Source organism: Henckelia pumila, chromosome 4 (genome assembly GCF_033568475.1).
Source record: "Henckelia pumila isolate YLH828 chromosome 4, ASM3356847v2, whole genome shotgun sequence".
Lineage (NCBI taxonomy): Eukaryota > Viridiplantae > Streptophyta > Magnoliopsida > Lamiales > Gesneriaceae > Henckelia > Henckelia pumila.
The window spans coordinates 121,226,573-121,253,589 of record NC_133123.1 but is presented as its reverse complement, the minus strand read 5'-3'; the positions used below and the strand labels follow the sequence as shown (position 1 = coordinate 121,253,589).

Sequence of the window (27,017 nt, the reverse complement as noted above, 5' to 3'; positions counted from 1 at the left end):
TTACAAGACTCTTGTTCAATTTTATTTTATTTTCGAATTTTGATATATTGTTTAATCTCTTTTTGATTTAATGTTTTTGTTCACATATTTTGGTTTAAGGTAAGATGTTAATATTTGTTGTAATTTTACATAGATTCTGAAAATTCGAGTATTACAGGCCTGAAAATGAATATTTTTCCTATGATCGTGGTTGCGTATCAAATTTTATTGATTATTCCTGTGACTGTAGCATCAGTTGAGAAAAGTTTTTTCAAGTTAAAATTATTGAAATCTTATTTGAGAACCACAATGAGTCAAGAAAAACTGAATGATTTAGCGATCCTCTGCATAAAAAAAAACATATTGGAATATATATATCTTATGATGACACAATTGATGATTTTGTTTCAAAAAACATAAGAAGAGCCAATTTTAAATAATATTTTTTGTTGATTAAATTATTTTAAAAAATTATGTAAACCTTCTTTCATTTGTGTACTTTATTGATTTATGTATTTTGGTTTATTTTAATTATGTTATTTGAATTTATATATATATATATATATATATATATATATATATATATATATATATATATATATATATATATATATGAGTTTTCAAGTTAATACGAAAGGGCCCATGGTTTAAACTTTTTTCAGGGCTTCGTTTTTTTAGGACCGCCCCTGAACAAGCCATCCAATCTGTTTTAATAGCTAATTGAATGGAAGGACTGAATTCGAAAATCATTCGAAAATTAGAGGACCAAATTGGTTCAATTGAAAATGAGAGACGAAATCTGGACCGCGTAAAAAAACGAAGGACTAAATTGAGAATTATCTAATACTATTATATTCGAATCCTACCCAGTGTTCTAAAAGGAGCGAAAAATGTCGCTTAAGAGCGATTAAGCGTGAATCGTGAGAAAAAAACTTCGCTTTGAAAAATGTGAAAAAAACGGTCAACCACCTTGTTGACCGTATTCAATGCAAATAAGCGTGAAAAAACGCGAAAAATGTGAAAAAACATATTTTTTAAAAATAATATTTAAGTTAATTTTTTATTTTTAAATATTTTTAACCTTTAAATTTAAGTTTAAATAATAAATATTTAATAATACAAGTTTTTTTGTTAAAAAAATATCTTAAATGTGTCAAAATTAAATTTGCTTCATACATTTCCGTTCTTTTGCAACTAAGAGATGAAACTTGAACCAACACAACAATTTACTCCAGATTTGTTATTTTGAGACTTATGTTATCTATAAATTGAAAATTTATGTATTTATTCTTAAAATATTTAATTTTATAAGTTATTTATTCTATTAATCAACTTAATATAATTAAAATTAAATCAAAAATAAAAAACAAATTTTCACACTTAAACTTATTCTTAACTTATTTAATCTTGTGAAACTTGAAACTTGATCGTGATGCTTCGTCGTGCTTTGCGGTTCAAACCTTGCTCCCACCAATAAAATATCAAACATCTATCTACTCTAACAGGTGATTAATTACGGTGGACCAGTGTAGGCGTGTGATGTGAACTGGGTTTAAATGTTGAAACATACATATTGAAAGTATGCAATCACGCCATTAATGTAGTTTTCTTATTTATTCAAGTAAAAAATTCAAAAAATTTCTATTTTTTTTGGGTTAAAAGTATTAACATTAAAATTTTGAGATTAAAAACTATTTATGCAAGTGGAATGGGTATATTTCGAGAGCAAGCTAACGTTACGTTCGGCATGGTTCACGATCTCGTGTTCATGTTTATCAGTTTATCAGTGGTGGGTTCTGTTGAAAGCACGGTTCACAATCCCATATTTGAGCAAATAGTAGGTTTTTTGTAAGACGGTCTCACATATCTTTATTCGTGAGACGAATCATTAACCATGCCAATATTTACAATAAAATCTAAAAATTCATGCTTTAAGCATAAAAAGTCATACTTTAATTATGGGTTTTCTAAATTAGAGATCTGTCTTACAAAATTGACTCGTAACACCATCTCACAGTATTCTTTGTATTGAGTAAATGGTTGAAACTTGTGAATTGGTGATGAGTTTTATATTTGATATTAACTTATGGTTGTTGAAATAGGGTTATCTCTATGGGAAAAAAAACATTTGATTCATAAAATGCAGCTCAAACATCAAACATGAGATGTAACTTGGAAGAGTGCAGGTAGATTGTCGACGTCGGGCGTGGGGACACACAATCAGATTGTAATATCAAAGTTGTCTTTAATCTTTCGGCCATCAATCTCTAAATGGGGACATTGGAATCATAAGTTGGTAAAGTGCTAAATCTTCTACTCGTGCCATTAAACTTTTGATCCAAATTTTGTTTGTTCTTAGCTCCCTTTTCATGCAATAATTTTTTTTGAGCAACCTTTAATTTCATGCAATAATATTCAGCTTACACATTATGAATATAAAATATTCGAATTCACACGTGAAATATATTGACTCAATCCGGGTTCAATGTCAATCACTTATATATTAAGCATGTAATTAACCAATTTATTAAACATAATAAAAAAACATGCGGGATTATACAATCGACAGCCAAAACATGCAAATTAAACAATCTCAAATAGTTTACACAACCATATCGAATATGTAACTTAAATTCCAATAAACAGAAATAACTGAAAGTACACATCTCCGAATTCGCTCTTGCTCTGCGGTTAATCTCGATCCGATTCAACCCGACCCGACCTGACTCACCTGCCTCGCCCAACCCGAGATATCTCCCCTAGAAATATGGTGCCCAAGAAAAATGTAAGGGCGTGAGAAATAAATAGCCTAGTATGTAATCATGAGTATACAAACTTATATGTGCATGCAAGTGAAGAAGTACTAGGTATCAGGGTCAATATAGAACGTCATGCTTAGTCTAGACGCCATTAGTGAGTAGTACCATCGCGGTTCGAGCCTCTGGGTAGATCACAAACTCGTATCAAGATTGTGGATACAATAAATGTATCTATTCAATTCATTCAATTCAATAAAGTAAATTTATTCCAAAAATACCACACATGAATGCAAATTTGGTAAAGATAAGTACATCGGGTGATTATGTTCAACGATAAATCCTGCATAGGATAGATAGGAGCTACCATTTGGACTTTCTTTTGTGAAATTATATTACTTTACTGGCTGACCAATGGACATGATATCATTGAACTATTTCTGTTGTTTATGTAAACAATCATATACCTCACACAAGATTCTTCTTAATACACTTATGTTCTCATGGTTATGTTTAATTTGTTTTAGCCATGAATACATGCCTGATTTTGCGAAAAGATCTAAAATTGAATTATGCAATTCCCTCAAAGCGGTTCAACTTATTTCTCACATAAGTGATACTTTGTAAGAAAAATATTACGTTTGTTATGCTCATTTTTTATTCAGTAGAATTATTAAAAAGTCATAACTTATCCCCAATTTTGGTGTTCATCGTAAGAAAGCACAAGTGATAAACTCCCAATGTGATTCACCAACTCAAGGAAAACTATGCAGTAGGTGGTCCCATTGAACTTAGTTTTTGGTATCTCCATCCAACGTAGGTTTGGTTTTCTTTTGCACCAACTTATTTCGTAAGATTAAATCTCATTCCCCTCGATGATATTGAAACTAACACTCTATTCAACCATTTGGTTAAAAAAATCCGTTATATAATTCTTTGACTATACATAATCAACAAATATAATTTGAATTGAGAGTAGTTTTTGATGGTTTTTTGTCTACCAGGTTTATGTCTAGAATAATCATTACACATATGGTCTTATGAACTTTTCAAGGTACAATAGTTGTAGTGACCCGACACGAATCATCTACTTAGTAAATACTTAAGAATGCAATTAATCTTAAAATACAACTTAATCAGAGAAAATTGTGGAAACCAAAATTCAAACATTAGTACGATAAAACCACCGACAGAATACAATCAGGAAGCCAACAACAGGAATTAACTGTTTAAACAACCTAATCGAATTAATTGCAAAAAAAAAAAATCTAAAACAAGGAAACTAGGGTAACCTCCAAGAACGGTCACTGGCTCCGCCTCAACCCTGCCTCGAACCTCCGATCTCGTCCAACCTGATACCTATCCTGTCAAATATGGTGTCCAAGAATAACAACACGGACATTGTCTACTAATGCTCAGAATGTAAAGTACGAGTATACAAACCAATAGGATGCATGCAAATGACTGGATAACTGGTCAACTATCAAGTCCTACTCAGTCTAGGCATCTGGGTAAAATCCCACACTCGTCAAGATCACCATAGCTCCAGTCCTCATCATCACGGCATCTCCCGGTGTCCGACCATACAACGAGGGTGCAGGAATGAGCGTACCTACTAGAAAGGAAATCTCAAAAGAGATACGACTCAACATGAATATGCACATGTAACATAATATAATAAAACAGTAAAACATGTATCATGACACATAAAATGCAATATATAAGCATGCATATTTACAGACAATCTCAGTCAATATTTACGTATATTTCTAAGGCAGTCTTAACAATACAACTCTAGGGTCAAAGCCTACAAGCCAATAATTACTATATCACTAATACTGATCTAAAATTTTTAACTAAGCTAATAGATACTTCCGAATACTAATAGGGATCTCGAACTATACCTGCGTCCGTCATCGGTCTTTGATGTCGAAGGCTCCAACTCTTGGGCACAGCTCCGTTATGACTCCAGTAGCGCCCCGCTATCGCTTGTTCCTCGATTATAAGGCTAGAAACTCCCTAATATTTTCCAAGATTTGAAAGAGAGTTTTTGAATTGGTAATTGAAAATGTATCTCGCATGACCTATTTATAGGTGAAGTTCGGATGATCCGAACTTGCATGTCTACCACGTCTTCGAACTCCCCTGATCGGAAGCTCCGATATGCTCTTCGGATGTTGTACTGACCCAACCCGGATCCATTACCTAATCAGAGTTAAAACATAACTAAGCATGCAATTTACAATACGCTGCGAAAAACTTAAATAAATGTTGGTCGGCGGAATACAACCGACTAAAACAAAATTCGATATACAACCCAATCAAATACATCTTTAACAACAATAAGACCTATAACTAATCCTGCTGTCCTCACTGGTCGCTGGCTTCTCCAAGCTACTGGGCACACTACCTGTACTTGCACCTACCCCGTCGAATGGGTTGTCCAGACATACAAAAAAATAATGGACGTGAGCGACTACGCTCAATACGAAAGCAATGATATATAAAATATATGCAGCACATAAGTGACTTTAAAACAAGGGTAAATCAGTCTGCTCAGGGGCACCATGAATATACAGTGCCGTGCTGGATAGCTAGTCCACGGGGTCGCTCGTATATTCCCCTATCAACTATAGCGTCTACTCCACCATCGTGGTTGCTCCTAGTGATAGCAAAACCAGGGGCTGAGCCTCCCCAGACACAAATCCATAAGGAGTAACTCATCACCGATAGAAACTATCATGACTCACATCTCACGAGATGCAGTCCAGTGTGTATAAAAACATGCATGTGCTAAATGAGTAAAAACATGGTAAAACACATAGCACATACTCATGCAACACATATATCATATATCATGTTGGTCATCTCAGTGAGTACTTACGTACCTTACTAAAGGCAGTCCTAACAGTCCCACTCTAGGTTCCAAGCCTATCATCAGCTCTACAATGCAAATACTCATGCATCATTATTTAAGCTTTAAAAGTCTTAACTAAGCTATTGTATACTACTAAATATTTTTAGGAAGCAAAAGCTATACCCGCGTCCATCGTCAGCCCGCTGATGACGATAATCCTAAGACTTAGGCACAGCTCCGCTACTAGCCCTGTAGTGCCTAGCCACTTCCGGCTCATCAATAGGACGCCTAGAAAGTCCCTAAAAAGATAAAAGACTACAAGAAGAAGAGGGGGAAAAGATGAAAGGTGCACTGAGAAATGAGCTCGGATCCCCTATTTATAGACAGCGATCGGACCGTCCGATCACACATTCGGAGCCTTCAATCCTGATCGGAGCATCCAAACCCTCCGTCTGAACTCTCTCAGCCAACCACGTGTCTAGCTTCCAGAGAAAGCCTGCTGACACTAGTTTGGAGCCTCTGATCAACCTTCGGAGCGTCCGAAGTCCTCTCAGTGATGTCATCAATGACGGATTAATTCCGGAAAGCTGTCCATGCAAGATCGGAGCCTCCGAACTCATCAAAGCATCCGTTCTTGGGTATTGGCTCCGTTCTAGGTTCGGAACTTCCGAACCTGGTTCGGAGCATCCGATCCCTCCGAACCCTCGGAACCTTTTCGGCCATTTTCGGGTGTCTTGGATCCATTTTTGAATTCCTTAGATCTTTTTGAAAATCTATTAATCATGTTTTACTTAATCTAAACATGAACACATGATTAATTACCAATTAATCATTAATTCTTGATACGGGTCACTACATTCTCCCCTCTTAAAAGATTTCGTCCTCGAAATCTAGGGTAATTCCTGATAACGTACTATAGACCCTTACTTGCATGTCTGGTCGAATAGCTTACGAAAAAATCAGACTCTTGTCAAAATCCATGCAAGCATCATCAATGCTGAACCACATTAGTAATCCCCAAACTCCTTAGATGGTTCTCGCAGAAACTGAAAACTACTGCACTACTTGATGAAAGTCAAGCTTACTTGGCACTAACATATCCTAACATTGATATACCTTCTGTCTTAACCACGATCTCACTGATCATGAAGGATATAGACACCCGCTTGATCGAGATCACCGTCCCAAGGAAAACCTTATACAGACGAAACCCAAGTTATACCCTAATTGTCTTATGACATTCATCAAATCACTAATTAGATCCAACCATCTAATGGTTCCAAAAGCTCTCGGTGTAGAATACCCATTCCAACACCGTCCTGATATAGCAAATCATGAACCATTCTTCGAGAGAATCCAGTTGGTTGACACAAAGCTATACTTCAACTTAATTTATTAACACGATTTCTAGACTGGTTCATCCTTCCCATGCTCCCCTGAAGCAAAACAGGCTTCCCAAGCAATACTGGGAACTCAAACCACCATGTCTAGTACAATTCATAGTTCACGTTCCTTGGTATAACTTAACATTGTGTCATGAATGAAACTCTCACCACATGACAATCAAAGTCCTCCCTTAACCATTTCTCTGCGAAGCCATACACATATGCCGCAATGGTAAGACTAACATCTCTGACGAAATTACATCACCTTGATCACAGGTTACTTACCTATGAGTTTCAATCGATGGGCTAGTCAAATCTCTTTACAGGATTCAGCTATTCTTGGACATCCTCCTGATAGTTATATATACTTGCAATCACTGTACACAAATCAAGACTAAGACAAACTTCCATCAAAATGATCGACTGGAACACACATTCCACGGTACACCGGCATAAGGAAACGCTTCCTATCCCGTCTCGAAACTCGAAAGTCATTTGCACCTGGTATAACTCGTCTTGGAGTCTCTGATGACACTATCATCGCTAAATCCATCATCGCAAGATCTGACCAACTGATCTTAAAGGAAACTAGTCCCAACAGATTCAATATTTTCACTAACTCATGTTCCTGCTGAAACGCATCAGCCCTGAGATGAATTGGAAAAGACTAAGATCTCTGACGAACACGTCATCTCTAGAACTATCACAAGTCATCAATCACCAAGTTACTCTTAGGAATACTCCATGCTTGAAGTAACTTGCTACATATCACATACCCGATTATTGTCCATTGCTGAAACGCAATAACCTTGAAAATTAGTTCGTACTGATGTGAGCCATCTTTAGAAAAGATGCATTGTACTTCGTACTATATTATGACAATTGTCCTTGATCTATTCTAGTATTCTTATGGCACAACACATCAAAATCTTACTAGAAAGATTAATGACAACAATCCTGCTAGACTCCAAGCCTCAGCTATTGTCACATCTCTCAACTAGAAAACTGATGTTTCACTGACTGATGCCCACTAGAATCCACAATACTCGTCGGACCTAATCCCAATTGTATACTTAGACGTCATCACAGAAACACTTTATCAAAATGTTCAATTGGCAGTTCTCAAAAATGTCTTTAGTGGACGACTACTTGATCCCAATCACTCATCCTGAGTTCTTTATTGTCAATACTAAACAATGCTTGGATCAATTCAGCCTCTTCTTAACAAGAAAACACTATCCTGGGAAATTACCAATTCCCTTGCTTGTTCTTACTACTGCTGATAACCAAGTTATCACCCAAATCGCCAACTGCTCTGAGACTGTACCAAATACCAATATCCTAAGCACAATGCGCCAAAACACTATTCCAAGTACCTCTTGAATCACTACATCCAAACCATCACTGGTTGGACTTATTCTTCAACCACGTCGATCTACTGCGGCTCATACTTGGCCTGACAGTAACAGTCAAATCAGACAACTATTGATTTATTGAAACCTACATGGCTCGATTAATAACCTTGACCCAATTTCCACAAGTCTCTTGATCCCAAACACTTGGAATAACCTAATCGCACTGATTTCAACCCACCTACCCCTGACAGCATCGGGCAATAGCTTAAAAGTAGTCACTGACACTCATCTTGCACCATTTTAGAACTACTAACCGCTGCCTCATTCACTCAAAGCGAACACCAAGACGAACTAAAACCCAAGGAATTTCCCTCGATATATCAACCTAGATAATTTACATCCCATGGAAAAATCCTATGCTTAGTCTTGGAAGACATCGGAAGACACTCCGCGCCATCACTGGTAGAAATCCGACTACCTACTAGATCCACTCGTCTAGCAATATCTCATAGGTCGAATCTATCTTCTCAGAGCACTCACTCGTCAAGAAAATCTCTCCAAGACTGGTTCTGACAGCAGAAAAACCAAACCAATACATCTAACAAAGGTCAGACGACATCTAAACCACTGATACCAAACCCGGTATCTATCTACACCAAAGTCATACCCCGTTGTGACTATTATCAAATCCCTAGACTGAGTAGCCTTTCCACTGCCACCTCCTGAAGCGCAAAGGCTTTCAGGTACACCGGCATAGGGTCGCGCCTCCTCACGTCTACTCCTGGTAATATTTCACAACTCTTGGTATTACTCGACCTGGTTCCCTGATGAAAATCCGTCATCACAAGGTCACAACCTAAGACTCAAACTACCCAAAGGTTCTAATGAAACAACCTAGAACAAAACGCATGCCTACTGATGAATTATCTTATCGCTGGTACTAACTAAAGTCAAACGACTAACTAGGTCATCATAAAGAAAACACCTAGAACCAATCAACTAAACCATGCTAAAGTTTAGAAAAATCACCATAATCGAAATACACAAATCGCTGGATTAATCTCCAAAAATAGTACATGTATCATTGTTTCAAGTTATGTACAATTTCTTTATTACAATCCCCATGGAATACAAATTTAGTATCCAAAAATACAATGAAAAATGTACAACCAATAACTTGAAATGATACAACCAGTGTCTGGAATCACTAATACAGATGATTCAATACTTACAACTCAAATACTGTTTACAACCAATCTTAACACAGTATTTAAACATCGCACTCATCTTGATTTTGAGCATGAAGTTTCTCATCTGTCTAAGCATCGATGCAAGCATACTCCGACAGACGTATTTATTCAAGCTTCAAAACCTAGAGATTCTTTATCACTCGATCGGATGCGTCACTGATATATGCGCAACTCTAGATGGATGAGATAAAATCTCTATGACGATCTCTCCAACTACGAGTGGAGAATCTTCAGAGGTGTGTCATCATGGCTGAACGGAACAGAAGAAAACATCAAGTGTGTCCCAATCAATCATCTGCCACTACCTCCAATGTCTGGTACTCGATCCAAAGTTGGGATTTACATGAGTAGAAATCTAGAAAACTCGGACACGATCCTTCACTCCTGTCCTCATTTGCTAGAATCCTATAAGCCAAATCTTTAAAAATCCTGCCGATGATGATAATCTTCGGGCAACCTAAACGCGTCATCATCATTTCTTTTAAAGGTATCATAATCCTTACAATGATAACCCAAAGTCTTATTACTATGTCCCAAAAGTCTCTTGCATGCGCTCTGATACCAATAAATATAGCGACCCAACCCGGATCCACTAATAATAAGAGTTAGAGCATAACTAAGCATGCAATTTAAAATACGCTGCGGAAAACTTAAATAAATTCTGGTCTCATATGAAATATTTTGCTCTAACTGAACCTATGACTCATCAGCTACATACTGTCGCAACAAAGAAACGTGAAACACATCGTGGATACTTGAGAGATAGAGCGGTAAAGCCAAATAGTAAGCTACATATCAAAATTTCTCGAGAATATCAAACGGCCCGGTGAACCTCGACGATAAATTACTCTTCAAAAAAATCTCATCACCTTCTGAAAAGGTGAAAATTTCAGAAAAAATGCTCTCTAGACTGAAACTGTAGAGTTCTGCGCTGAGTGTTGGTATAACTAGCATGTTACGCCTTCAACGCATATAAATCTCAAGTGTGAGATTAATGTTTTTAATGTATTAAATATCTCAAAACTTGTATTTTGATGATTACGAAACTCGATTTATTGTTACTAATCATTTAAAGTAAGAATGTGCAGATATAATGATTTTTTCCTAGTTGAGTGTTGGTATTACTTGCCTTTGCTTGTTCTAGAGATTTAAATTGTTTCAAATGGATGTTAAAAGTGATTTCTGGAATGGTAATTTAAAAGAAGAAATAAATGTCGATCAACCATCCGGATTTATAGATCCTCACTTTCCTGATCATGTTTATAGACTTGATAAAGCATTGTATAGATTGAAACAAGCTCCAAGAGCTTGGTATGATAAATTATCTGTTTTTCTTTATTTCACATGGTTTTTCTAGAGGTAAAATTGATATTACATTTTTTACTAAAGTTAAAGGAAATGAACTGTTAGGTGTGCAAATTTATGTCAATGATATCATTTTTGGTTCTTCTAATGAGCTTTTATGTCGAGAATTCTCTAAGCTTATGCAGGATCACTTTGAGATGAGCATGATGAGAGAACTTAATTATTTCCTTGGATTTCAAATCAAACAATGCAAAGATGGATTCTTCATAAACTAAGAAAAAGGCATCAAGGAAATTCTCAAAAATTTTGGAATGAAGAACTCTAAAGAAGCATCTACGCCAATGAGCACAACAGTCAAACTCGACAAGGATGAAAATGATAAACATGTAGATCAAAAATTGTTTCGTAGCATGATAGACTCACTACTTTATGAAACTGCAAATAGACCCGATATTATGATTAGTTTATGCTTGTGTGCACTATTTCAATTATGTCCAAATGAGTCACATTTATTCGTCTTAAAAAGCATTTTCAAATATCTTTAAAATACGCCAAATCTCGGCTTATGGTATTTCAAAAATTCCTTTTTTGATTTAAAAGCAAACTGTGATGCCGATTTGGTGGTTATAAGGTGGATAGAAAAAACACTAGTGGAACTTGGATTTTTTTTTTTTTTGAAAAATTGCCTGGTGTCTTGGTTTTAAAAAAAACAAAATTGTGTTGCGTTATTACCGACCGATGCCGAATATATGGGTGTCAATAGTTGTTGTGCCAAATTTTTTAGATGGAGCATCAAATGCTTGAATATGGTGTATCTTTTTCAAAAATCCCAAATTTTTGTGATAATACTAGCGTTATATGTCTTACAAAGAATCTTGTTCAACATTCTCGAAATAAACATATTGATATTTGACATCGTTTTATTCGTGATAACATTAAACAAAATGAAGTTGAACTTCTCTATGTTGACACCAAACATCAAATTACTGATATTTTTACAAAACCACTATATGAAATACTTTTATTCGTTTTCGTAGTAAACTTGGTATGATTGAGTTTTAAATAAATATTTACATAATTGCATTTAATGTCACATTAAGGGGGAGAAATATAAATTTGAGAACTTCAATATTGGATAATACAAATTAATTGTATTTATTTAATATTATAAACTCATACATTTTAAATTTCATCATAAAACTGCTTAGGAATCTGCATGCATTTTATATAAATTAAGGGTGTATTTTTTCGCAATATTCTTTCCTGAATGGTTCGGAACTATCGAACACCCTTCGGAGCTTCCGAACGCCATCAGCCACATTCCCGCCAATTTTTCAAATTTCACGCCTTTTTTCAAAAATTCCCTCCATTTTCACAATCGAAACGTCCAATCAGTTTCTGATATCCGAATGATTTCCCATAAACCACGTCAAATTAAATCCTTTCTTGATTTTTGGATCTTTCGTCAGACTTCGGATCTTCCAAACTCGTTCGGAACCACCGATCCTCCCAACCGTTTGACAGCTGTCGAAATATTAACCATCCATGATCTTTAGGACGACCAAACCTATATTGGAATGCCCGATCTTATCTGAAAACTTTACAAATCTTATCCCAATCACCACGATCGGAACCACTGAACGCGGATCGGAACTACCAAACCCTCGTCTATGAATACACTTCGGCATTTCCATTTCCAATCACTCCAAAATACTCATCTTTCACTTTCTCATATTTTTAGCCTCTTTCCAACCTTCCTATGTGTCCTCGTCACAATTTTGAGTCGGGAAGCTCGAGTCTACGCACTCGTCCTTGCCTCGAGGCCCAACCTCATGATCCATCTCAACTAGCCATCTCTTGACCCATACCCGACGATTACCCTACTCGCCCAATTCTTCCCGGTCGTCTTCTTGATATTTCCTACCTTGAAAAAGCTCATCTTCCTATCCTTCCACTTCTCCAAACTCAACAATGGGAATCTTTATTTCTTCCATCTACTCCTGATTGTATCTTTCCATCACTAATTTATGAGTTCTTCGCGAACTTTGAACTCGAACTTGACAGCGATGACATCCATGTTGCCACAGTCGTTCAATGTCAGCATATCCGTTTTTCATCCGCTGATTTAGCCTCTTGGTTCGAAATTCCTCGGAATGGTCCAAGTGAATTCTTCTCCCAACTTTGGCCTCAAAATGACCATAATTTTGATCGCGAGGTAGCGATGAGTTCTATTCTTGGTCGTCCTCTTATTGCCACAGACGATCGCCTTCAACTCAAATCTCTACGCCTCGAAATCCAAATCATTCAAAAACTTATCACTTCATCCATTATTCCTCGCAGTAGAGACTCTCCAACTATAAATATCTCGATTTATATGTTATTTTTCACATAATTTTCGAGAATCCCTTCAATTTTCCTCGTTTTATTATGCAAGTCATGCATAATACTGCGAAAATCCCCAAAACGAGTAAATCATCTTTTTGCTTGTTTTATCAACCGCATTTTGACTCACTTCGATATTTTTTCGATGATGAGGCCCAAATGCCTATTTCTCCTTCTTGTGTCGATTGATCAAACCTATATCTCCAAGATGAGAATATCTTGGAACCCAGTTTTTTCTCGTTGGGTTGATGATCCTACTCGAGTTTTTCTAGATTCAACACCATTGAACATTTTTCTCTTCCTTTTTCCTCTTTACCATCCTCTATCCAAACCAAGGGGTTTCCAGCGGGTCCTCCTCACCATGATATTCCATCTTCCTCCTATACTCCTATCAACATTGGAGAGCTTCTATATTTCTCTATCGAAGTCCCTCTTACTCCATTGGATCAATTTTTCTTTGATCAATTCGCCGACCAGCTCAACCGCATTGACTCTACTCTCCTCGACATTCAAAGCACAATGGTGCACAACCACGAAGAAACTTATGCTCTTTTTTCTTTGCGGTTTTACTGTTTAGAGTCACAGGTTGACCATTTGGAGTCACGGTTTGACCAGTTCTTGCACCAGCATCAGCCTCAAAATGAAGACCCTTAGTTTATTTTTCTATTGTATTTTTCTTCTCGCACTTTATGTAATTTGTCTTGTTATTTATTAATGAAAATTTCATTTTGTGCACTATGTGGTTATTCTCTCTTTCTTTATACTTTTTGATTATCCCAAAAAGAGGGAGAATTATTCGGTTAAAATTTAATGCATTTAAAATATGGATCTTATATTGAGGGGGAGTTATCCAATTTGATTAACTACTTGTTTTTTTAAATGTTCTATTTATTTTATTTAATCAAGTTCTGTGATCATAAAAAAAAGAGAGATTGTTACGCCTTAAACGCATATAAATCTCAAGTATGAGATTAATGTTTTTAATGCATTAACATATCTCAAAATTTGCATTTTGATGATTACAAAACTCGGTTTATTGTTACTAATCATTTAACGTAAGAATGTGCAGAGATTTTTTCCCAGTTTAGTTTGGAAGTTTCGAAAGGAGTTCGGAAGTTCCGAATAGAATTATTTTGATGCCATACCAAAGAAGTTTGGATGCAGTAAAGTGCAGAGTTCGGAAGTTCCGAACACAATCTCAAGAAATGTCCATCCGAAGGAGTTCGGAGGCAACAAAGTGCACTGTTCGGAAGTTCCGAAGACGAGATCTCTTGGTACAATTCTCAAGGTCAATCAACTGAATAAAATGCGGAAAAATTGATTCTGAAGACAATTCGTTAGTTCCGAAGTGGGATCGGTGGTTCCTAAATGTTCGACAGCTCATCAGATTTGAATTCGAGCGGACTATGCAGTTTGGTAGGTCCGAAGAGAATTTTGAAGCATACGATCCTAATGCAGCAATTATGGGATTTGATTAAAGAATATCGGTAGTTCCGAACAGGGTTCGGAAGGTCCAAACTCACTCGATTTTTCACCACTATAAAAAGGCCATTTCGAAGACATTTGAAGACACAACACTAGCTGTAGTGACCCATCCCGAATCCACTACCTAATCAGAGTTAAGAGCATAATTAAGCATGCATTAAATAAAATCGTTGCGGAAGACTTAAATACAAGAAGACCGGCAGAATACAACCGGCTAAACAAACTCGATTATACAACTCAATCGAATTACTTAAATAAACCTACAGCTAATCTTGCTGTCTTCAAGGGTTACTGGCCTCTCCAAGCTCCTGGTGCTCAGTCCCGCACCTAAACCTGCCCCGTCGAATGAGGTTTCCAGATACACAAAAAAGATTGGACGTGAGCGCTAATCTCAATACAAAATCACGGATAAACATACAAATATGATGCATGCAAATGACAGGGTATCCATATCTAGGATAACTGTATACAAACTGCTCAGACTGGCGCCTGGAGTACGAGCTCGTCACATCGGGGTAGCTAACCACTGTGTGCGACCACTCACTCCCGAATCTTGGATGCAGACCACGGAGTCCTCTAGGTATCAGTACCTAAGGGTACTCGATATCAAACGTCCAAACAGGGCTGAGTAACCCTAACTGGCTCATCTCAAAAGATGTACAAACGTACAGGCACAAGATGATATGTATATGCCATATATCAATAACAATAACATGCAAACACATAAATGCAACATATAAGCATGCATATCCGCTGACAATCTCAGTCAGTACTTACGTACCTTTCTAAGGCAGTCCTAGTAGTCCCACTCTAGGTTTCAAGCCTATCATCAAGTCTATAATGCAAATACTCATGCATCATTCAATAATCTCTAAAAGCCTTAATTAAGATATTGCATACTTCTAAATAATTTAAGTAGACCATAGCTATACCTCCGTCCGTCGTCAGCCCATTGATGGCGACTATCCCGCAACTAGGGGTACACCCCTGTTGTAGCTCCACAGCTTCGAGCACTGCTCCGCTACACGAGCACTGCTCTATTACTGTGTCAGACACTGTCTAACTATACTAAAATATGTTCCCTACTCCAACTCTAAAATAAGAGTACCCAAAGCCCTAAATAGAGCCTTGCAGGCGAAGGAGAGGAACTCGAAATTGTCAAGAAATGAATGCCTCGGACCTTATATTTATAGGCATCGATCGGAACGTCCGATCCTGCCATCGGAGCTTCCGAACATCCTCATCTGCCACGTGTCAAAATCTCACTGGTTGACTTCGGATAGGGGTGATCAAAGCTTCCGATCCTGTTCGGAGCTTTCGATCAACCACACGTCATGGATGACGTAGTTCGATCGGAACTTCCAATCGTTCATCGGAGCTTCCGATCACCTTCGGAGCATCCAATCCTAACTTCGGAGCTTCCGATCTGTCTAACCCTCCGGACCATTTTTGATCATTTTGGGTCTATTTTCGGGCTCCGTTAATCCATTTAGAAGTCTCCTTAATCATGTTTTACTAAATCTAACATGATCACACGATAATTACTCATTATCGTTAATTCTGGATATGGGCCACTACACTAGCTCTCAAAGCATTCTTCTCTTGTGTCTTTTAATATATTCTTGTACAAACAATATATAGGTGTGGTGATCGTGATTGTGATCATTGTATCTTTGAAAGTTGTGATCGAGTTGTAAAGGCTATCCTTGGAGCCCTCAAGGCCAAGTAGATGCAGCGAGCGTGTGGTTGTAAAGGCTATCTTTTGAGCCCTCAAGGTCAAGAATAAGTTCTAGTGATACCTCGATTAATCGATCTTAGCCGAGAAGGGAATACATTGATGATTTTCGTCAAACTTTCATAAACATCTATTCTCTCTTTTACTGCTTTATTTAATTTCTGTCATTCTATTTACTTTAATTTTTGTTATTCTTTTGATTGTCCAGAAGTCTTATGCTTGCGTTTTTTCAAAATCATTTTAAATCTCTAAAGAGGCCAAGGAACCTAATTCACCCCCCTTGGGTTCCAAAATATCCTTCCTATGCTGAGCATATCTAAATCTCTTTCTGATCAAATCTATTTTATCAGCAATCTATTGAACCAACTCTCATCCCACGACCTGACGCTCACCAACCTCGTCCCAAAACAGAGGTGTATGACAACAACGTCCATACAAAATCTTGAAAGTTGTCATCTCAATACTGTGATGATAACTGTTATTATAAGCAAACTCAACCAAGGGAAAATGATCCTGCCAAGCTGGACCAAAATCCATCACTGAAGCTCTAAGCATATCTTCAAGTGTACAAATATTCATTTTTTACTGACCGTCAATATCTGGATGATAAGTTGTACTCAGACTCAAAGAAGTACCCAAGGCATGCTGGAAACTGTCCCAAAATCTCAAAGTAAATCTCGGATATTTGTCACTGACGTTCCTCAATGGAATCCCATGCAGTCATACATTCTCCTGAATATACAATCGCATCATACAATCAAAAGTGAAATCCTGGTTATATGGAAGAAAATTTTCAGAATTAGAAAACCGATCTACAAAAACCCAGATTGCATCACTGTTTCTAGAAGACATCAGTAGGTGGGTGAAAAAAATCCTCGTCACGTGATCCCATTTCCACTCAGGAATCTCTATACTCTGAAGTAGACCTCCAAATTGTCGATACTCTGCCTTGAATTTCTGAAATACATGACATCTCGATACAAACTGATAAACATTTCGCTTCAATCCTCTCAAACAGAATTTCGTACACAGATCATTATACATCTTCATACTGCCTAGGTGAACAGAGAATCTATTATGGTGCGCTTGAGAAAAGATCTAGTCCTTTAATTATGAATCATCAGGAAAAACCACTCGTTTGGATAGACACAACAATCCATCTTCCTGAAAATGAAATCCAGAAGCACTATCTCCCTGAGTAATCGAGCTAATTTCTGAGTCTTCGGATTCAAATACTGTGCTTACCTGATACGAGTATACAAGGCTGGCTCAGCAAGCACTGAAAAGACTCGAATCCCTTGCTGATATTTCTTATGATGGAAAGTAAATCTCAAAGAACAACATTCCTGTACCACTCGAGAAACTGCACCGATACGAAGCAAACTCATATACACTTTATGGCTTAGTACATCAGCAGCTGGGCTCGCAGAACCTGGATGGTACTTGATCTTGCAGTCATAATTTCAGCAGATCCATCCATTGGCGCTATCTCATATTCAACTCAGCCTGAGTGAATAAGTACTTAAAACTCTTGTGATCCAAATAAATCTCAAATATCTCATTGAACAAGTAATGTCTCCAAATATTCCAAGCAAAGACAATGAGTGCAAGATCCAAGGCATTTAGGGGATAATTCTCCTAGAGAGTCTTCAGCTGTCTGGAGGCACATAAAATTACGTGCCCATTCTGAATCAAAACACATCCCAAACCCTGAAGGGATGCATCAGTGTTGTGATGACCTCAGTTCTAATCATCTAATCTCGGGTTAAACAAGACTAACATACTAGATCCAGATTTAAAACCAAAGAATTTTTTTAAAAGCAAAAGTACCTCGCTCGATCGGTAAAACTCAACCGATCGAGCGGACAAGGTTCTACACCTTGCTGCCTATCCCAAATACCAGCTTCGCTCGATCGGTAAAACTTCACCGATCGAGCGGACAAAAATTCTGCCTAACACAGAAGGCAGCACATGCATCCTCGCTCGATCGGTAAGATTCAACCGATTGAGCGAGACCAACCCTGAACGTAAAACCAGAAATTGCTCTAGCTCAAACTCCAATACTATAACAATTCAACATGCACAACTCACTCCAAACAACATGCATAATCCAATACAAGATAGTTCTAGAGTTATACAATCTCAAAACTAGTAGAACATGCTTCAGTCTAGCTTATTCAATACAATACATAAGAGTTCGAATACAATCTAAGTTCGATTACATATTCGACTACTAAAACACCAAGTCCTCACTTCTATCAACTCAACCACCTAGCCATGCGATCTCTGACTTGGTCCTGCCCCACCTGTCTCCAAGCACACATACAAAGACAAGACAACAGCCGGATAAATCCGGTGAGAATAATATTTCCAGTAAAAGAGACAAAATATGCTATAACTATGGCGCCTAAAATCCAATCTACTAAATCACATGCATTAAATTTAACAAATATTAGGACTATTACTTTTAGGTTTAATTGATTTAAATTTTTTATGTGAATTATGTGTTAATAAAATATTTTATTATTTATTAAAATGATTTTTATTGTACTAACTATTTAATTAATATTTTTAATTGTTTAAGTTTATTTGTCAAAATGATTTTTATTGTGCAACTTAATTGTTTTAATATTTTAAAATTTTAAGCTTGCATATTTAAATGATTTTAATTGTTTAGTTTATTCATTTAAAAGATTTTAACGTTTAACTTATTTGTTTAAACATTTTCAAGCGTCCAACTTATTTATTTTAAATAGTCCAAGTTTAGAAGTTAATTATTTTAAATTAATTATTTTAAAAAAAACTATTTTAAGTGTCCAACTTATTTGTTTAAATCCTTTTTAATTGTTCAAATCATTTTAAAGATTTTTGTTTTCGCTTGAGTATTTATTTCAAATTCTTTTAAACTGTAGTTTAGTTTGTTTAAAATTATTTTAATAGCTCTTCTTGTTATTTAAATATTTTACTCGTTACAGTGACATCAGAATATTTAAAGTGTTTAATTCTTGAGTTTTCAAACTTGTGTTTTATTTAGTGTAATTAAATTCATAAACCCAAAGTTACTAAATTTGATTAGCACTTTTTAAAAGTATGTAGCACTTTTCATATTTACACTCAAATCTTGTCCACAACTCAAGATTTAACCCTAACCCCTAAAATTCACGCTCAAAATACATTCACTCTCTCGCCTAACACACAAACACTCACACCATCCACTCCATTTCTCCCCATACCAACCATCGGCTTCCATCTCCTTCAAGCTCTGACCGCCGCCAACAGCTTTCCATCTCCGACGGAGCTCCTCCATGGCGAGCTGAGCGAGCTGTTACATCTCTTTGCAGCTCGATTTCTACATATTTCAGCTCACCATTGAATCGGCTTCATCTTCTTCTCCTTAGCTCTTGCCACCAGCAGTTCCCGTTTTCTTATTCTTCTCCGGCGTAGCTTCACCTTGCCGAGCAGAGCCAGTTGTTTCCCTTATTAGTGGAGCTTGATTTCAGTCCCATTCCAACTCCATCGATCGACTGCAGCTCCAGCAGTTTTGTGTCTATCAATTTTCCTTAGCTAGGCAAGACATGGGTTCATTTCTCACTACTGTAGATTATTATGTCGCGTGTAGATTGTGTAATTTCATTTCATTATTTTTCAGAAAGTTCGTGCCCTGTTTTCGAATGAAATGGAATCGGCCACAGCTCACTCAAGCACTTGCTCCTTCAGTTGATTATAGCTTAGGCAAGAATATGGTTTCATTTGGCCCCAAGTAGATTATTATGTCGTGTGTTTGAATTGTGTATATGCATTTCATTTTTTTCAAAAATTTTCGTGTCCTGCTCGATGGTTTCAGTCAAGATTTTCTCACGGTCATGTTTGAGGATTTATGATACCATGATTTCCAGTTGTGGTTTGATATGAGTAATGAATTTGAATGGTGTTTTCAATGATGCCTAAGTTTTTTTTGAAATTTTCAGAAAATATATATGTTGCATTGCTTAGTTCGAATTGTTGTGTCATTGTTCTTGTTGCTTGGATGCTGGGTTAGGAGCTACCATGGGTGAGAATGTAGCTCACATGATAGTGCTTGGGATAAGTTGTGGTTAGCTAGCAAATTTGAGGTGAAAGGGTCATCGAATTTGGTGAGTTGGGCGCGGTTTTTGGGTGCTTCTAAGGGCTGATTTGTCAAGCCAAGTTAAGCTTGTGAGGGGTGGGTTTAGGTGCTCGAGATGGGTCTTTCTCGGGATGGGAATCTGCTCAAGATCACGGGCTGACTCGAGCTGGGAATTTGTTTGGTTAGTGAAGGGGCTGATGGTTTGGGTGAGGTTTAAGGGTCGGTTTTGGACAAGGACAGGGGGAGGGGCTGTTCTCGCCGAGTCGTGCTAGGCTTGGGGAGCTGTCCTTGTGGGTTAGAAAGATGCTATGAGTGGTCAAGTTGTTAGAATATAAGCTGGAAATTCAGAGGAGCTTGTTTGAAGGTCTTATGAGGATCCTAGTGGGAAAAGCATGATCTAAATTTTGCTAAGTAATAGGGCTGTCCGGAAACTGATTTTTAAAATAGGGTTAAGTCAGACTTTGGATAAGGGCTCGGGTCGGGAATTAGTCCAAGATGTTAGGAGTATGTCGGTGAAAATAGGAATTAATTCGGTTAAGTTTTGGTCGGGTTATAAGCTTATGAAGGAATAGGTGCAGAATTTTAGTGTCTTAAGCTTGCTGCCCGGAAATGGAATTTTTATAAAATGATTGCTTAAGAATAAAATTCCAAGGATGATTTCTCTATTTATTTCTAAGTGTCATGGAGTCGTGGTTTCAAGCGAAATATTTTTTGAATAAGAATCGAGCAAGTTACAAATTTTACGGGCGGACCGATCCAATTTGTCTTAAGCGCTAAATTATGGTTTAGTTTTCTATCTTTTGGTTTGTCTCCTAAATCACCATCCCGTTTGTCCTTGTATGAGTCAGGGCTAATTGCATTCACACCCCCGTGAAAAGTCTAAAAGACATAAAACCCCCTTTGTAAAATTAATAGCATGTTAGACCCTATGTTTTAAAAAAATTAGCATAAAAACCCCTATGAGAGGGTATAAATGTGCCCGAGTTTGTATAACATAGGGGTGAAATGTGCTACATTTTAAAAAACTGAGGGATGCATTAGCCTATTAATATTTCTTAGGGGGTTTTATGCCTTTTAGACTTTTCACATGGGGTGTGAATGCAATTAGCCCGTGTGAGTCATTTGCATGATTATCGTTCAAATATTTAAATGTACGTCATATTTACATATGCATGCTAAGTCTCATATTCATGAATGAAAGAAAGTATTTTACAAACGAAATGAGATGATTGTGACTATATTTATTCATGTGTATGTGTGGGGCTGGGAGACGCTTTGGCCTCCCTTACCAAATCATTATGAGTTTTCTTACCTTAGCATGTGTTCGTGTGGGGCTGAGAGATATCTTGGCCTCCCTTACCAAATACAGGGCAAGATTGGGTTGGGTGTTATCCTGACTGCCTTGCGGCATAGTGCACTGCAGCCATGATCATGATCGAAATCACAGAGTCACAATTCAAGGATCTAAGTTCAAATATTTATGTCTATGTTTCAGTACGTTTATTCAGTTACAGTGATTATATTCGACTTAGCCATGCATATGTTTCATTCATGTTCACTTTATTCCTTTATAAATCATTTATTTAAATTAAGGGCACAAAGTATTTTATTATCAAGCTACTTTTAATCTGTGTGTGCTTGTATTTATGTAGTACTCGTTATCCCCCAAATTCTTGCCTAGTTTTTAGACTCACTACACTTATTTGTTTTAGGCAGGTATAAGTCATCATTAAGATCGAGGTTAAAGACTATCGAGTGGACTGCGATGCGGGCACGACACATCCCTCCAACCTATGCTCGTCTTCCACATAGTTACTCGAATTAATATGTTATGAAGCATTTATTTTGCTTATTCGACAAATGTATATGTAATGTTTTGGTGAATTGTTTAGGGCATGTAAACTTTAGATTTTTTTTAAAATTTTTGGTTATTTGATATGACGAATCTTTTTCTCTAGTTCTCGTTCCTTTCTCGGTCTAGCTTTCTTGGTATTGTCGGTTGTTTTTTTTAGTTGCTGTCTGTGACAGGCGGGTTTGAATATTTATAGAGAGGTCATGCCGAAAATTTTTGAAAACCCGTATTTTTATTTATTTTAATTTAAAGTAGAACTAGGGTCGTTTCAATAACAAATAGGCATCTCAAAATGAAATACATCAACTTTCAGGTATTCAAATGAGAGTAAATGAATGCATACTTCAAAAGTCTAGATTATCAATCCGGATAATCAAAGGATAAATCGGTTCCACGATTCTATGGTTGGGATCCCGAGGATGAAATATCACAACAATCACACCGACTTCCCCTTTCGAGGTGGACGATGTATACATCAATCCTCCAGACTCTGAGGCATTCAATAGAGAGTTGATCGGCCACTGTAGTAAATCGCCTACCAGTGCCACTCGACTATAATCTCCAGATCGTCTAATTCAAATGAAACAAAATGTTCGGTTCAATATGAATGCATATGAAAACTAAAACATTCAATTAATTCAAATAGACATGCAAGTATGTGATTTCTCCAGGACACCCGAATCAATCCGGATTTGAGTTAATCGTCCTAATCCATCCAATGTCATCTTATACCTTTCTTTGATCGCAAGTTCCAATCCTGAAGAATCAAAAGATGATTTGGTTCAAAAGCTATTCGAATCCAAATCAAAAATTCAAGAAGTACAATACTATACCGTCTTCACTCTCTCGAGATTCAAACTCCAAAAATCCAAGCTATCGGCCTTCAAACCAATTTGTACGGAGATGCAAACGAATCAATATTATTTGTCGACTCAATTCAAAAAAGATTCAACAATACAATCCATCGAAAATCCCAAACTCAAACTGGCGGCATAACGACTATATTATGATAAAACCAGAAACGCAAACAACAGTAACATATCAATACCAAATCAAATCAATACCAATAAAACAATAAAGACTCAAACCCATCAAATCTCAAAACTCCAAATCTCAAAAATCATAAGAAAATTCATAACAAATCCGAACGACGTTCTTTTCCAATTCTGACTGAGAATAAACGATAAGAGCTAGTTCAAGAAAATCATATCCGAAACTCAGTCGATTCGAAAATAGAAATATAACCGATCGGAGAAATACTTACGATTGAATGAAGCTCTTGCAGCCGAGATCGCAAATCTTCCCTCAGAAATAAATTCTAACAGACGGATCGACCGAAAAATGAAATCACAAAGCTTGAAGATCTCTTGGGGCGTCTTCAATGGAGAGAGCACGATGGAGGGGATGATAATGAGACTTAGTCAACACAATTCCAAGACCAAATAATATAACAAATCACATTTTTGAGTTTAAGTCCATGAAAATTCCAAAAATTGCAAAATAGACCCTGATCAAAATCAAATCGACCCTCGAATTCTATAATCTTCGATTATCTCAAATAAACTCAATTAAGATAAATTCGGGGCGTTAAATTCTCCCCTTATAAGAATTGATTTCGTCCTCGAAATCAGATAAAATCAACACATAAGATAGAGAATAAAGAATCATAAGCAGTGTTAAGAACTCACGTCAGATAAATAAGTCCGGAAATCTCTGTTTCATATCAGATTTTGTCTCCCAAGTCGCTTCCTCGACTCCGTGACAACTCCACTGAACCTTTACTAATGGAATCGACTTGGTCCTGAGTTAATTTTCCTTCCGATCAAGAATTTGAATAGGTTTCTCGAAGTAGCTCGGTGACTCGTTAAGCTCGGCCTCATCAGGCTGAAGAATATAAGAAGGATCGAGATGATAATTCCGCAACATCAAGACGTGAAAGACGTCGTGAATACCAAATAAAGAAGGAGAAAGAGCTAATATGTAGGCAAGATCGTCTATCTTCTCCAGAATCTCATACGGTCCAATGAACCTTGGAGACAACTTCCCTCGCTTTCCGAATTGAACAGTGCCTCTGAAAGGAGAAATCTTAAGAAAAACTCGGTCTCCCTGATCAAAAGATAGAGGTATGCGTCTGATATTCGCATGCTTTGCCTGTCTGTCTTGTGCCGTCTTCATTCTCAATCGAATAATCTTTACCTGCTCAGACATGTCACGAAACAAATCGGGTCCCAACTCAGGCGACTCAAAAATCTCATCCTAGTACAAAGGGCATCTGCACTTTCGACCAAAGGCAACAAATCCTACCAACTGGTGCCAAAATCATACACCACCGCTCGGAGCATATCCTTCAGAGTCTGAATCGTCCGCTCTGACTGACCGTCGGTCTGATGATGTTACGCCGTACTCAAGTGAAAACGAGTACCAAGGCCTCTTGCAAACTGTGCCAGAAGTGAGAAGTAAATCGAGGATCTCGGTAAAAAAACAATCGACCTCGGCACATCGTGCAATCTAACAACGTTGCTAACATATAACTCAGCCATCTGATCGTGACGATAAGTCATTCTGTACGGAATAAAACATGCAGATTTTTTCAGTCTGTCGATCACTACCCAGATAGCATCACATCCACAGACTGATCGCGGTAGCTTCATGATAAAATCCATTGAGATGTGATCCCACTTTCACTTTGGAACGGATAAACTGTGCAACAGACCACCTGGCCGCTTCCTCTCTGCTTTCACCTGCTGACAGTTCAAACATCGAGATACAAACTTCGTGACATCGCTCTTCATCTTCTTCCACCAGAACTGACTCCTCAGATTGTTATACATCTTCCAGCCACCTGGATGAACACTGAATCGACTGCAGTGTGCCTCTCAAAGAATACGATGTCTCAACTCGGAAATATCAGGCACAACAATGAGATTATTCACAAACAAGATATCATCCCTGACCTGAAACTCAGACTGATGTCCCGATCTAACTTTCTCTATCGAATTCTGGATACTCGCATCGGATTTCTGTGCTTCTCTGATCGACACAAATAACTCTGGTTGGCTTGGATAGCACAGACTCTGATAGACCTCCTATCTGATTCAAACCCCAAACAAGAAGTGCAACAATCCTCGATCAACTGAGAAGCACCGATAGTAGAAAGAGATAAAGAACAATGTCTTCGGCTCAAAGCATCAGAAGCAGCATTCGACTTTCCCAGATAATACTTGATTTCGCAGTCGAAGTCCTTCAACAAATATAGTCATCTCCTCTATCTCATATTCAGTTCGGACTGTGAAAACAGATATTTCAGGGTCTTATGGTCAGAAAAGATCTCGAAGGACTCACCATAAAGATAGTGATGCGAGATCTTCAACGCAAACACGATCGCAGCGAGCTCAAGATCATGAATTGGATAACGAGTCTCGTGCGGCTTCAACTGCCTTGATGCATACGCTATCACATGCTTCCTCTGCATAAGAACACATCCAAGACCTAGAAGAGAAGTGAAACGACCCTGACTCAACTTTAAATTAAACTAAATAAAAATATGGGTTTTTCAAAAATTTTCGGCATGACCTCTCTATAAATATTCAAACTCGTCTGCCACAGATAGCAACTTAAAAAACGACCGACAATACCAAGAAAAACTATACTGAGAAAGGAACGAGAACTAGAGAAAAAGATTCGTCATATCAAATAACCAAAAATTAAAAAAATCTAAAGTTTACATGCCCTAAACAATTCTATCAAAACATTACATATACATTTGTCGAATAAGCAAAATAAATGCTTCATAAAATATTAATTCGATTAACTATGCGGAAGACGAGCATAGATCGGAGGAATGTGTCGTGCCCGCATCGCAGTCCACTCGATAGTCTTGCCCCTCGATCTTAATGATGACTTATACCTGCCTAAAAACAAATAAGTGTAGTGAGTCTAAAAGACTCGGCAAAAATATGGGGCGAATAACGAGTACTACATAAATACAAGCACACGCAGATTAAAAATAGTTTGATAATAAAATACTTTTTGCCCTTAATTTAAATAAATAATTTCTAAAGGAATGAAGTGAACATGAATGAAACATATGCATGGCTAAGTCGAATATAATCACTGTAACTGAATAAACGTACTGAAACATAGACATAAATATTTGAACTTAGATCCTTGAATTGTGACTCTGTGATTTTGATCATGATCATGACTGCAGTGCACTATGCCGCAAGGAGGTCAGGATATCACCCAACCCAATCTTGCCCTGTATTTGGTAAAGGAGGCCAAGATATCTCTCAGCCCCACACGAACACATGCTAAGGTAAGAAAACCCATAATGATTTGGTAAGGGAGGCCAAGATATTTCTCAGCCTCACACGAACACGTGCTAAGGTAAGGAAACTCATAATGATTTGGTAAGGGAGGGAAAAACGTCTCCCAGCCCCACACATACACGTAAATGTCTATAGTCACAATCTTCTCACTTCGTTAGTAAAAAAAATTAATTTTTCTTTCATTCTTGAATATGAGACTTAGCATGCATATGTAAATATGACATACATGTAAATATTTGATCG

General features: G+C 37.2%; 1 long non-coding RNA gene across 1 annotated transcript; it reads left to right on the top strand.

Annotated features, from left to right (window-relative positions):
* Positions 1–19,666: 19,666 nt before the first annotated feature.
* Positions 19,667–22,540, top strand: LOC140866515 (uncharacterized). The gene is made up of 3 exons (XR_012144910.1): positions 19,667–20,057; positions 20,139–20,221; positions 22,311–22,540. It is a non-coding gene; the product is annotated as an uncharacterized lncRNA (long non-coding RNA).
* Positions 22,541–27,017: the final 4,477 nt, after the last annotated feature.